Consider the following 14,952-nt stretch of genomic DNA (forward strand, 5'->3'; position numbering starts at 1 on the left):
TACTCTCAAAGTCTTCATCTTTTCATTGGCTAGAAAAGAGTCAATGAAAATTCCCTCTGAGGAGTAACCTTTCACAGAAACAAGTTTTACTGGTTAAACTGCACTCTATCTATATTAGTTTTCTAAGGCTGTCATAACAGATGACCACAAACTCTATCCTGTGAACTTTAGCTTTCTTGGTCTCTCCAGACTCTCAGCAATGTCTCCTCAATTCAGGGTTTCTGTTGGGCTATGCCTCAGTCTCCCCTCCACACACTGAGGCCTGGAAACTCTCAAGAGGGCTCACCTCATTTATTTCTCAACTCTCAGGGATCACTGTCCTATATTGCCTTATGTCCAGTGTCTTGGAAATTGTTGTTTCATATCTTTTGCCCATTTTGTTGTTGTTTCCCTGTTAGGGTAAATGGAATAATAGTCCAATAAGATGTCCCCAAAATAACTATAATAGGATTTATAATAGGATGAGCCTTTTAAGATAAGTACAAATTAAGTATTATAAGGATTCAAAAAGAGAGAGAAATTATTTTGCAGAAGGCTTTTTTGGAAGGGATAGCCCTTGGGTCAGGCCTTAAGGTATGGATGAAATTTGGGTTTATAGAAAAGGATATGCAAGGTAGAGGAGAGAGAAGCATAAGGTAAGAGGCAATTCAGCGGAGGGGTAAGTGTGGATGAAAATGAGCTTTACAGTATGGATAGCTTTGTGAAAATGTTTTCAGAAATAATTTTAAGTATTTCGTAACTTATATTAGGACGTAGTATTATTTTATGGATGAAATGATCTTACATTTCAAACAATAATACTTGACAGACTACTTGCTCTACACTATGATATTATGATGCCTTCTTTTCCAGTTTATTCATTCATTCATCAAGAAGGATTTATTGAGTCCCAATCAATGTTCTAGGTGGGTGGGATACACTAGTGAACAAAACAATGTCCCCTGTCCTTGTGGAACTTACGACTTAGGTCAGAGAGGCAGCAGAGAGAAGGAGGAAAGGGGGACAGTAAACAATAATCATGCAATAGTCAGACTCTTTCCACACAGCTTCATCATTTTAAAAGAAAATCTCCACATTTCGTTCACTTAAATCCATAAGGTACATAGTTTCACTTGCTGGGTAACATGTATATCAGCCTTTTTCTTGTATAGGTGCCCTGAGGGGATGGAAAGAGGTGCTTTTAAAGAGTACCTAATAAAAATAAACTATACACTCTTAGACCTATATTTAGAATTCAAAAATAGCTTTATGTTATACTGCAGATAAATAGGGCTTTATGAGCGAATAAGTAGGTTGTGCTAATTGGTAGGTGTGTTATGGCTGAAAGAAGAATGTGGTTCCACTCTGGACACTAAACTGTTGTGCTGGTTTCTGACTTGGAAGTTGCTGAATATTTAGTAAGAGAAGGAACATGTGGGCATTTTTAATTCTGTCTCTTGAAGTTATACAATTAGGTTGCAGCAAATGATATTCACAACTACCAAAATAATGTGCTTACAGGAAGCACTTACTTTCATAAGTTATATGGCCACTTCTTTACTACTGAAAATCTCAGGGCAATATTGCCCTCCTGTACATTATATCTCAGAATAGAATATTCTTGGAGATCTGTGAGCTTTGTAAAAACTTTCCTAAGAACTTTTAAATTGTGTTTTTTCATTATGTGATAATTGTAAAAAAATATGTACATGCCTTTGGGATGATGTGGATATTACCCCAAATTGCATAATTCCTGGGGCAGAGCCGACACTGTTCATACTTTTTGAGTGATGTTCACAAAGACTGTAATATGAAGGGACCCCTGGAGTCATATTGTGACACGGTCTTGCATATTGTTACTACCTTAAAATGTGTACTGCCACAAAATTTTTCTTCTGCATTTATGTTCCATTCATTCATTTTACAAGTGATTACTGAGAACCTTCTGTGGCAACACCATTTTAGGATTTGGGGATTCAGGTTTGTATTCCTTCAGATTGTATTCAGCTGATGTAACAGAAAATCTAAATAACAGTGGTTCAAACAAACAAAGCGTTTATTTTTCTCATATAATAAGAAGTTCAGAGTCTAGGGCTCATACAGCTGCTCAGGGAAGTCATCAAAGTCCAAGCTCCTTCTACTGGCCTGCTTTGCCTGTGGTACAGTGCACAGCTTTTATTCCCAGGGCTACATGATGGTGGCAGTATCTCCAGGAAACAGGCTCGCATTCCAGGTAGGAAGAGGGCAGAAGGAAGAGCAAGTCAGAAGAATTTGCTTCCTTTTAAGAGCATTTCCTGAAGCCCCACACAGCTACTTCTGCTGACAGCTCATCACTTGGCCATCCCTAGCTGCAAAGGAAGCTGGGCAATTGTGTATTTCAAATGGGTATATTGCCATCCCAAACATGCTCCCAGGTCTATTAGGAAAAAAAAAAAAAAAGAAAAAAGAAAGAAGGAAAGAGGGGAGGAAGGAAGGAAAGAAGGAAAAGAGAAAAGGGGGTAGAAAAAGAGGAAATAGGGAAGAAGGGAGAAGGAAGGAAGAAAGTAGACAACACAAAATGACGTAGAAGCTGGCTGTTTACCTCAGTTGGTTAGGGAGTGCTGCTAATAACACCAAGGTATGGGGTTTGATCACTGTACCAGTCAGCCAAAAAAAAAAAGAATTGCAGTGAGCCCCCCTCCATATATCCATGGGGTGTGCATCTGTGGATTCAATAACCAAACTTGGATCAAAATATTCAGAAGAAAACAATAAAAATAACAATACAACAATAAAAAAATCTCACAAATTAAAAAAACAATACATCATAACAACTATTTACATAGCATTTATACTGTATGAGGTATTATAAGTGAACTAGAGATGATTTAAAGTATACAGGAGGATGTGCATAGGTTAGATGCAAATACTACACCATTTTATTTCAGGGACTTGAGCATCCACAGAGTTTGGTATCCGGGGTTGGGAATGGGGTTGGGGGTATCCCCGGTGGATATGAGAGATAACTGTATCTGCAACGGTACTGAACAAGGCAGACAAGATGAGACATCTGCCTTCCTGCAGTGGGCACTCTATTAGGGGAGAGAGATGACAAACTTATTATCTTTAACAACTTAATTTCTATCATATTCAAATTAATTTCTAGTCATATCCAGATTAACTTGGTCGCATTCAGTATTTTTCTCCTTGTTTTTCACTGATGTTAATTCTAAGTCCTAAGATTTTGCTGTGCTTCACCATTAAATGGAACAATAACATCCACCTTTCAGTTTGTATCTGGCCTGTGCTGGCCTCGGCAGTATATGTAATGGCCTAATCCTGATCATTTGTTGTCAACTTCTACCCCACCCCTGCTGAGATGTCTCTGATCTATAAATGTATAGTCTAACCTTCTTTTTTCCTTGATAGCTGCAAAACTTGGAGCTGTCATAGTCGTTTTGCGATCATGCGAAGACAAAAAACAAACAAATAGAAATACTAAAAATAGTAGAGTGGGAACATGGAAAGAATCTGAGTTCTCAATGGCATCATTGAGTTGCTGAACTAACACTGGAATCACCAATATCTGGATTTCTTTTAAAAAATTAATTAATTAAAATTTGTTAATTAGTCTTTAAATTGAGCATAAAATTTATTTTATTCATCATGTACAACATGATGTTTTAAAATATATGTACATTGTGGAATGTGGACTTCTCAAATAATAAATGTCTTTATGTTTTAAACCAGTGTTCTTCAAACTTTTTCTGTAAAGTTTAGTCAATATGTTAGACTTTGCAGGGTAAGAGGCAAAACAGAAGGTACTATGTAGGTAATTACATATGAGGAAAGAAAGCAAATTTCCACAATTTTTTTTACTGAAAAAATTCAAAATATAATAATTGAGTACAATACAGGTCTACTAAGGACATGAATGGAATTCATTTTGAGAGGAAGTAGATAACATTCACTTAATTGGGATTAAAGTTGGTCTTTCCTATCACAATGGTAGAAACACGGCCTCACTTGCCTATACAGCTTTCTCTTGCATCTCTGAGACACAGTCATCTTCCTTCCTGGGAACTCACCAGAATGTGTTGCCCACAACTCTTTTGCCACTTATATACCTATCTTCACAATGTTCGGTACTTTCTCATATGGGGTGGGCAGGTTAAGAGCACAGGCTCTGAGTTAAGACTCCATAGGTTTGAATACCAGCTGAACTACTCATTAGCTGTATGATCTTCGACTACCCAATCCATCTAGAAGCTTCAGTTTCCTCATCTATAAAATGAGTAATGACATCTACCTCGCAGGGTTATAATGATTAAAAGAGTTAACAAGTGCAAAGATTTAGAGCAGTGCAGGGCATACTTTAAAGCACTTGACATAGGTTTTATTCATTTTTTAATTTTTTAAAACTATTTAATAATAGAAAAACCCTTCTTAGCTTTCCAACTGTACCAAGAACAGACAACAGGCTGAATTTTGTTAAAGAAAAAAATATTCATGATCCTTGCTAAAGAAGGTAAGGTAGACTTTATGCAGGACCATTGTGTGATAGGTGTAGGGATCACTGCAATGAGGCTTTGCAGTGTGGGAGAGATACTGGGCTCAACTCTGAATACAAGGAAAAGCCAAGAAACAGGGTGTGGGTCAGAGGATGGAAAATTACTAAGAGGAAACATCAGAGGTAAAGGGGTGTCTGTTTAAACCAACCTAACAGGTTTGTTGCTGAAGGCAGGCCAGGGTGATCAAACATCACCTGGGGAATTTTGGGGATGAGGAACCTGATCAGATACTGAGGGTGATCAGAGATCAAGAGTGAGAGATTCTGGCTAAACCAACTTAGCCATATCCATATTCTTGCTAAAATTGGACAATGCGGAGACAAACACAGAAGCCCCAAAGCCAAGGCCTAGTTGAAACAGAGCTCAGAGGAGCCTAACTAGACTTTGGCCAACCTGAGACTCTTTGGTCAATTTTGGCACACGAGCGACAGATTGTGTCCACTGTTAGACAGGCGACTTGCTTCTGAAAGCGTGAGTGACTATACAGGGGTAAATGATAAGGTACAGGACCCTCCACGTCAGCTAGCTCTCTTGTTCTATCTACAGTTCTACTTCCCTCCTGAGGAGACAGGCAGAGATCTAATTAGCAAGGGATGTTGAGGATTTTTAAGTTGGGAAGAGAAATGAGAAGATTTGCATTATAAAAAGATCACTCCTCTGAGGGTATATAGAAAATGGATGGGAGGAAATGAGAGTAGATGCAAAAAACCAGTAAGATTATTCCCACAGTCATGGCAGTTTGTATTAGGGTAATAGGATTAGGAACAGACAGAAGTGAACTTACTTGAGATACATTTTGGAAGTAAAATTGACAGGATTTGCTGTCAATTGGATGTGGTTAAAGAGAGAAAGGGAAAAATTGAGAAAAACATCCATGGCTCTAGCCAATCCAATCAAGCTCATTCCCACCTTGGGGCCTTCATGGAAGCTGCTCCCTTGCTGGGAATACTCTTCTCGAATTTTCTTACTTCCTTTTTATCTTAGTATGCACGTCATGTTTTCACAGAGGCCTTTCTCCTGTTTTGTTTTGTTTATACACTTATCACCGTCTGGCATTTTTTGTTGACTTATTCGGCACCTGTCTCTCCCCTAGTGAGCAAGTATCTTTACTGTCTAATTCACTGCTGCATTCTCAAGTACATAGAACAGCATCTGGAACCGGGAGTTGGAGAAAATCTGTTAAATAGATGAGTTATGTTAACAATAATCTAACAGTGGAGGTCTGCAAAAAATTTTTTCCTGTAAAATGTCTGAACATTATTCAAGTCAGGAAACACTGGGTTATAGGGGCATGAACTCCCTTAAATTGCTTGAAGAGGGGGGTGTTTGTTGAGAGAGAGAAAAAGAGAGTGAGAGAAAGACCGCTATATGCAGACACACATGCATTTTTTGAGAAGAGGGATCATAGCTTTCTTCAGATTTTCAAATGAGTCCCTGACTTCAAAAACAGTTAAGCATGAATGTACTCTTGGCTTGAATACACTCAAACTTTCCTACAAGTGTTAGTGACCAGTACCCTAACTTATTGCTAACTATTTCCACATCCTAAGAGCTCTTTCCTTGAATGAAAAGTTTCTTTCCCAGATCAGCAGTGTCCCTCTGCTGAGTAACAGCCAAGTTATGACAAGCTCAGGTGCTCCAGAGGGTGTGATACAGGATGTCCTGGTCTCCTTTCCCCCATTCAGCAAATCCTGGAACTGCAGTTACCCTGAAATTAGAACAGTGACACCTGCTGGCTTCTCTTAGAAACTGCAACCTTGTTCGTTCCTCCCGTGAGAATTTCAGAAATGTGATCTCATCCCACTCAAACATATGCTCAGAAACACAAACCATTTGCGCTTTCAAGCAGAATTTTGAAATGCTTAGTGAGACACACAGTGATAACATTTCTGATCACAAAATATGCCAAACACAAAATTAAAAGGTAACGGGCTGAGGGAGAAAAAAAAACGTTTGCTACCATTGCTAATGGGCTCTGCCATGAATATTCTTTTGTACAATGTAATATATTCTGTGGTCAGAAATGTTAAATGTTTTTCTGGGGGAGAGAAGAAATGTTAAGTGTTTTGGAAAGAGAAATCTGTCAGTTTTTTTCCTTTATGATTTCTGAATTTTGTCTGTTTTAGGAAGTTCTTTTTCTTTTTTTTTTTTTTTTTTGTCTTTTTCGTGACCGGCACTCAGCCAGTGAGTGCACCGGCCATTCCTATATAGGATCCGAACCCGCGGTGGGAGCACCGCTGCGTTCCCAGCGCCGCACTCTTCCGAGTGCGCCACGGGCTCGGCCCAGGAAGTTCTTTTTCTAACTCGATTATTAGTTCCAAAACATTCACATTTGGTTTGGATAAATCTTAAAGGCCATCTGGAATTTTTTTTTTTTTTTTTTTTTTTAAATATCAGGATGGGGTGTGGGTGTGGTAAAGATCTCTCTTTTAAGATTAGGTTAAGCTGCAGGAGACAAGAAACAAAATAGCAGTGGCTTAAACAAAATAGAGGTTCATTTCTCTGTTTGGTAAAAATCCACGTAGACGGTTCAAGCTGATACGGCGCTCCAAAGTGTGAAGGAGAGGGCTCATGCTCTCTGTGTGCCTGGACATGATGGTTCAAGATGATGGCACTGAAGTTCCAGGCAGCAGGATCAAGGAAAAGAAGGGAGCACACAGATGCCGATCTCTAGGGATGATTCTAGAAGTTGTTCTATAACAGTTTCACTTATCCCATTAGCCAGAACTTAGTCACCTAGCCACTCCTAGCTGTAAGGGAAGATGGAAAATGTAGTCTTTATTCTGGGAAGGCAGATGAGCAGCTAAAAATTAATATTGAAGAGGCAATGACCAATTTCCTCCACGATTACTTCTTTGACCTACGTGAATGCACCCTTCTTACTACACAGAGAGTAGTATATTTACTGCTCCCCAAGGTTCCTACAACCAAAGACCTGTCTCCTTATTGCAGTCAGTTCAAAATCCAAGATATCTGGGTGAATATGTTTTCTTCACCAGGAACAAATGTATTTCATTGTTCAGAAAACTATAAATTAAAGGATCTCATTGTTCAGAAAACTGTAAATTAAAGGATTTTATCTGCTCCAACACAATACAGAATAGAGGTGTAGGAACAAAATAATCGCAATTCAGAAATGGAACAAAATGGAAACTACATATTGTCACTGTTTATTAAATACTATTCCACAGGAATTTCAAGGTCTCCTTACTCTGGTAACTCTGGTAGGAGAGTTCCTCCATAAGCCCACAAGGCAGCCCCTGATTCTGCTCTTTGGGAAGAAGTCCTTGTCAATTATTCCTAGGGAAGGTTCTTCATGGTCTATTATCCTACAACTGGGACTGCAGTTTCCAAAGTTTAGGGCAACCACACATAGCAGTTTGCCTAGAATAGTCCCTGTTTATACCTGTTATATCAGTGCAATTACTAAAAGATCTCCTTTCTTTCAAAAATGCTATGGTTTGGGTGATAAATTACATAATCACTTCATTCCTGAATTCAATTTACAAGGAACTGAATTCTGCCATCAACCACATGAACTTGAAAGAGGAACCCAAGTCTCAGATGAGACTGCAGTCCCAAATACCACCTTGATTTCAGCCTGGTGAGACCCTAATCTGAGAACCCAGCTAACATGTGCCTGGACCCATGGAAACTGTGAGACAATAAGCTTGTGTTGTTACACAGCAATAGAAAACTAATATACCTTACGAGACAAGAGGCTTGGGTGGGAAGGCAATACACTTATTCTCATCTCTGCCTTCAACTTTATGTCCCATTGGAGTTATCGCTTTGGACCTGCAGCCCATAAATTACAAGTGAGAGAATGAATGTCCTGAATCAGGTTCAGTGGACTTGGGAACATTTTTGGATCAGTAAATTAGTACTTGGAAATCCTTGCAAGATTTGATGTTGCAAGAAGTTCAAATGAGCTCAAATGTCTCCTCAGACATTCCAGACATGGTAGGAAGGATTCAGTACAGCTGTTAACCTCTTCTTCCATTTTCTATCTGTTTGTAGATTGACTATATTCAGCTTGAGGGCATAGGTCACCATGTAGGATTTTCCCTACCATCTTTCCTATTGTTAGTCACGTCAATCTACTTTCCAAGGTATAAATTAGAAGCAACAATTTCAATGTTTTGTAATGGCTGAATGGAGGTCACCAGCTGTTGGAGTTTGGATGTGTTGTCCCCTCCAAAACTCATGTGGAAATTTGATCCCCAATGTAGCAGTTGGAAACTGATTGAGTCATGGGGGCAGATCCCTCATGAATGGATTAATGCTCTCCCTGGGGAGGGGGATTAATGAGTGAGTTCTAGCTCTATCAGTTCCCGCGAGAGCTTGTTGTTTATAGGACCCTGGCACCTTCTCTCTCTCTCTTGCTTCCTCTCTTACCATGTGATCTGCTTGTACCCACCGGCTCCCTGCCTCTTTTCTACCATGAGTAGAAGCAGCCTGAGGCCTGTGCCAGATACAGCTGTCCCAGAATCATAAGCCAAATAAACCTCTGTTCTTTATAAATTACCCAGTCTCAGGTATTTCTGTTATAGCAACACAAACGGACTAAAACACCAGCTTTACAGCCTGCCATGTCTGTGCCTTAATGGATCCACCTAGCAAGTGGAACAATACTCCTTTCCTTAGGGGATCATTTTTGATTGTCACAGGATCAGGAGGTGTCATTGGCAGTTAGTGCCTGGGGCAGAAGTGATAAACAACAGAGCGTCTTGCACATTGTACCGTACAGTCATCCTCCCTTATCCGCGGTTTCACTTTCCCCAGTTTGTTACCCACAGTCAACCATGGTCTGAAAATATTAAATGGAAAGTGATCCAGGATCACCGGAAGCAGATGATCCTCCTTCTGATGTATCATCAGATTGAAAGTAGCCTAAGATATGTCACGATGTCTACGCCATTCACTTCACTTCACCTTATCAAGTAGGCATTGTATCATCTCACACCATTACTAGAAGGGTGAGTATAGTAGCACATTTTGAGAGACCACATTCACATAACCTTTATTACAGTATATTGTTATAATTGTTCTATTTTGTTATCGTTGTTCATTTCTAACTGTGCCTACTTTATAAATTAAATTTTATTATAGGTATGTATGTCTAGGAATAAACATAGCATATAAAGGGTTCAATACTGAGATGTCAGGCATTCCCTGTGGATAAGGGGGACTACTGTATTCAAATGTCAGCAGAACCAGCCAATGTCACAGTTCCGGTTTTGTTACTTGTAGAAGCAACCACGCTTTCAGTGCCAAATTCTATAAGTGAAGTAGGAGTGATTAAAAAAACAAAACAAAACCCAAATAACCCAAAACAGCAGTGGCTTAGGCAGTCCAAGACTGGAAGGGTTCCCCATAATGCCAGGGACTCGGGTGTTTTCCATTTTCTATTGGACTCTTCATTATTGTGTTGAAGGTGCTCATTAGACATTACAGAAATTAATCATCTGTCAAATGTTTTCTCTCTGGGTGCTTTGTCTTTTGACTTTGCTTAGAGCATTTAGGCCATGCAGAAAGCTTTGATTTTTATGAAGTCAAATACATTGTTTTATCTTAAGAATGGAGGGTTTTGTGTAAAATTCTGAAATTATTCTCAAATTACTAATTACCATGATTTCTTTAAGAGCTTTAATGAAATCATTTTACACCATTAAATCTTTGATCCAATTTTAACTCAGTGTAAGGTGTAAAGTATGGGTCCAATTTAATCTACTCCACCACCTCCCCGCTGCAACTGGCTACCCTGTCCCAACATCACTTATGGAGAATTCACCTTTCCTCCACTTATTTGAGATGCTGCCTTTAAGTCAGAACTGTGTACTAAGTTTTATCAAATTCTCTAATGGTATTTACTGAGAGAGTTACATGTACATCTAGCTACGTTACTAGATTGCCTAACAAACAATCATTGCATTCCAGTGATAAAAGCATACTAAGTCATTGTGAAGTATTCTTTAGTTACTGAAGTATTAAGAAATTTTGCTTTTAACTTTATAGGGAAGTTTCATCAGTTTTCTTTTTAGGTGCTATTCTTATTTAAGCTTTTGACAGTCTCCAATATATTTCCATCTTTTTCTACCATCTAGAATAATTTCTATAACATAGAAAATTATCTGTATGAGTACATGGAAAGTTTGATAAAATTCACTATAAAAATATGAGTCTAATGAGGCAACAGTAAACTTTGTATTCAATTTATTCTATTGTTATGAACTTTGCCATTTTTTCCCCTTTGCTTGAGTAAATTTTTGTATATAAAATCGGCTCTCCGTATGTGGGTTTCACATCCATGGATTCAACCAACTGCAGATTGAAATAAAAAAAAAAAAATTCCACAAAGTTCCAAAAAGCAAAACTTGGATTTGCTGCATGCTAATTTCACTACATTAAATCCACATGAAGTGATGTGTAGATATTGTGTTAGGTGTTATAAGTAATCTAGAGATGATCTAAAGTACACGGATGTGCATAGACTATGTGCAAGTACTACTCCATTTTGTATAAGGAATGTGAGCAGCTGATTTTGGTATCCATGGGGGGTCCTGGAACCAATCCTCCATGGATACAGAGGAACGACTGTATTTCCTTTCAATTACAGCTCCAAACGTGTCGGCATAAGTTGCTTATTTTTTAAATGACAAATTACATGACCATAAAAAAACTGAGACTGTTGTAATAAAGACCTGTATATCTACCACCCAGTTTAAGAAATAAATTCTTACAGACACAATTGAGTCCCCTCTATACTGTTCCCTAATCCTATTCCATTATGTTCTTCCTCACATATATACCATCCTGTTTGGTTTTTAATCCCATTGCATGTTTTATATATTCGCTATACATAAAATGATAAAATATATGTATTGTTTTACAGATTTTTAAACTTCCACTCATAATATTACAGTGTACTCACCTTTCTGCAACTTGCTTTTTTCTCTTAACATGTATTTTTATAGTATGTTAATGAAGCTCTGACTCATGAGTTTTTAAAAACTATCCCAGTGTTAACAAATGCAGTATCTGTACTCATTCTCTGTTGCTGGATATTTAGATTGGTTTAAGGTCTTTGCTATTAGAAGTCTCTAGAATGGAATTTATTTCCTTTTATATTTTATTTCTTTCTACTCTGTAAAGCCCCAAAGTGAGGGAAAAATGAGGGGACATGGGCAGGATTTTCTTTTGTTACTTTGCTTTTTCAGCATCCTGGAACACTGATCTCCTATATTTTGCTGTGTATTCTAAAACTAAAGTCTTCCGTAAGTGCTTAATTAATACTTAAGAGAGCAGTAGCTCCTGGGTATTTCTCTTTAGTATTCTTTGGGGAAACAGGAGGCAAGCCTTCATTTTCAGATAAAAGTTTGGGGTGGAGATCTGCATCAGTGTTCAGATTCTGCTAGGTTAGCAAGTTAGCAACACTAAACCTGAAGATAGAGAGGAAGGTAATGCTTTTTAGCCAGAGAGACTTTTAGGTGTTATCGTTCCAGTGAGAGAACTCCTTGGAAATGTATTTGGTTTAAGAGCTGGGCATTTTACAGATTTCCCCAGGAAGTCATCAATCTTCTAAGATATACCAATTTTGTTTCCTTTACCATTTTCTGTTAATCAGAGTGCTTTAACTTTATGTAGTTCCACAAGCTCATGAGTCAAGATTTATGTTATTAGAATGAGTGGCTGACCTGCCATCTGTGATATGTATGCTTTCTAGTCAGTGTGAAAAATGTTAGTTCTCTGATACAGTCAAACTCTAAAACAATGAAAATTGACATTAAACTGACTAGCACACTTCTGTTAGGTTACCCCAAAACTAGAGATAAAAATATTTTAATATCTTACTAGTCATACTATAATTTAAGAGAACACTTACTTTTAACTTTACTCTTTTCTCATTTTGTACTATGGCATGTATTTTAAACAAATCGGATTTAGTTTTGAACTGGATAATGCTCTTTCACCTAGGACATTTCTACGCAGAAAGCTGTTATCTGCATTTTGATGCTTCATTGAGACACGAGGACTTCCTACCAGTTACATGCATACTTACAAAAAAATTAGTGTACTAATGTATCATATAAAACTCATCCTTTCTAGAAAACATTCCTTGGCTTGACATCCCTTTAAAAGCTATGTTAGGTAAGTAAGGCTTGAAGTTTATTTTGTAAACAATGTTAAAAATATTTTATATGTATTATCCGTGGACATCTTCCTAAATGAGTCCAAAGTGTGCCAAGATATTGATACCCTCAACGCTCATGGCAATTGGCAGGCAGTCTTATTTCCTGTAGTGTGCCTTACAAATATAATTTTCTATATATGTTGTGATGTGACAAAGGTTGGAAAATACTGCTATAGTCCCATGACTAGTTTGCAGACTCCTAAGAAATAGTTTTATATTATCTAACTCCACAATGCCTAAAAGAGTCCTCTGAAAACAGTTTGATTAAATTGAATGACCTGACGATAATTTCTAACACCAATCAGACCTTAAAAATTCAAATGGCTATTTTAATTTTAGTGGGTAAATATTTTGCACATTCTCCAATAGCTAGCACTGCTGGCCAATACTACAATAAAGCTTTTGTATAATAATGAGAAAGTCAAATTTGGAGATGAATATACGAATAGTCTGCTTTTAAAAAGTTCTCAGCGTCAAGCCCAAAAATCTACACTTTAAGACTAGTATTGCAATTCTGATTTCACATAATCCACCTTAGAGAAGTGAACAGAAATACACATCCTCTTTGGGATATTTCATAACATGCATGAACTACAAAACACTCATGTTAACTCCTAACTAAATGTGCCTTTATTTTTTTTTTAAATTATTTTTTGGGGGGCAGCTGGCTGGTACAGGGATCGAACCCTGGACCTTGGTGTTAACAGCACCATGCTCTAACCAACTGAGCTAACCGGCCAGGCCCTGCCTTTATATTTTTATACCCAATAGTTGGCAAAGGCACAAACTGATAATCAGTGTGGAAAATATTTTGAAAGGATCTTGCATTATTCCACAGCTTTCAGTGTGGGTATTAAAAATCAAAATTATTTTAACTACAGAAAGGGCCACTCAAATGCTATATAATTATCTATAGTTGTCCTCACTTACTTTCCTAAGAATTTCACTTTTCAAGAACATTAGTAATGAATCAGAACTTCCAGGAAAAAAAAAAAATATATATATATATATATTTTTTTTAGTGCTCCTGCTCCCATTTAAGTTTCCAAAATCCCAAATAAGGAAAAATGTCATGAATAACTGTATCACATATTTATCTAACTCATATAAATGTGATTGAAATATACTATATCTAGGTATAGTGTCGAAATACAGCACTCATGTCAAGAACACTTACTTCTATTGGAATTCTCGATTTCAGTATCCACAGATATAATCTTTCCAACCCTGCAGTTGCTTAAAGTCCTCTCCTCCCTCAGCCAATCACTATCTTGGTCATACCTGTCATTAGTATTAAATGTAAGTGCTCAAAATCTCAATTTTAAGCACACCACTCTCTAGTCACCACTTCCCACATTTCCAGATCATTCCTTCTAGTCCCTCAACTTAAACACACCTACAGTCCATTGACTGTGCCACATTTTTACCATTCCTCACCTCTTCTCAAGTCTTTACTCCCTTGCTTACCCAGCTTAAATTCCAGACCATCATAACCTTTTCCCTCTCCATGTGGTCAGTCATAAACTCTTGGTAAAAACACACCTTAGTTAAATTCAGTTCATGCACTGTATGGCTGCACCCATGCAGCTTTAACAGCCATACTCACTGATCTCACTTTACATTCATTATCACTGAGCCAGCTGAGTCCTTACTTTGGGTGGCTATCAAACTGTTTCCCAGGTTCACTCACTCTCCCAGTCTTCCAGCCCAGCACATTCCTCTAGCTCCTTTTTCCCGTATCAACTTCTACAAGAGATTTCTCCTGGAAATCTAAAACTGAGCTCCTATCTCCTTACCCCCAACTGACCTGCTCCTCCCAGATTCCTCAAGCCCAAAATGTCCTTGACCATTCTCTTTCTCTCATATTCCACAACCAATCTCTCACAAATCTTGCTGATTTTACCTTTAGGATATATCCAGAACTCACTGCTTCACACTATCTTTACAGCTACTGCCTCAGTCCAAGCCAGCATTCTCTCTCAACTAGACTATTACAACAGCCTCCTATTTCTCCGATTCTGCCTTTGCCTCCACACTTCAGCCTATTCAACACAGTAGCTGTTATGGGTCCTATTAAAACCACACTACTGAGCTTTAGGGTACTTTGGCTTTCCATTCTTCACTTTAATAAAATGCTATTCTTAGACTACAAAAGACTAGTCTATTGCACAACCATTATTTCAGACTGTGTTCTAAATTATTTTTGGTAACTCTTACCTTTCACATGCA

At 38.0% G+C, this 14,952-nt stretch overlaps 1 non-coding gene across 1 annotated transcript; it reads right to left on the reverse strand.

Moving 5' to 3' along the window:
• Window positions 1-13,388: 13,388 nt before the first annotated feature.
• TRNAN-GUU (transfer RNA asparagine (anticodon GUU)) lies at window positions 13,389-13,462 on the reverse strand. The gene has a single exon. It is a non-coding gene; the product is annotated as a tRNA-Asn (tRNA).
• Between the last annotated feature and the right edge of the window lie 1,490 nt (window positions 13,463-14,952).

The sequence above is a fragment of the Cynocephalus volans genome, chromosome 6 (assembly GCF_027409185.1).
Source record: "Cynocephalus volans isolate mCynVol1 chromosome 6, mCynVol1.pri, whole genome shotgun sequence".
Taxonomy (NCBI): domain Eukaryota; kingdom Metazoa; phylum Chordata; class Mammalia; order Dermoptera; family Cynocephalidae; genus Cynocephalus; species Cynocephalus volans.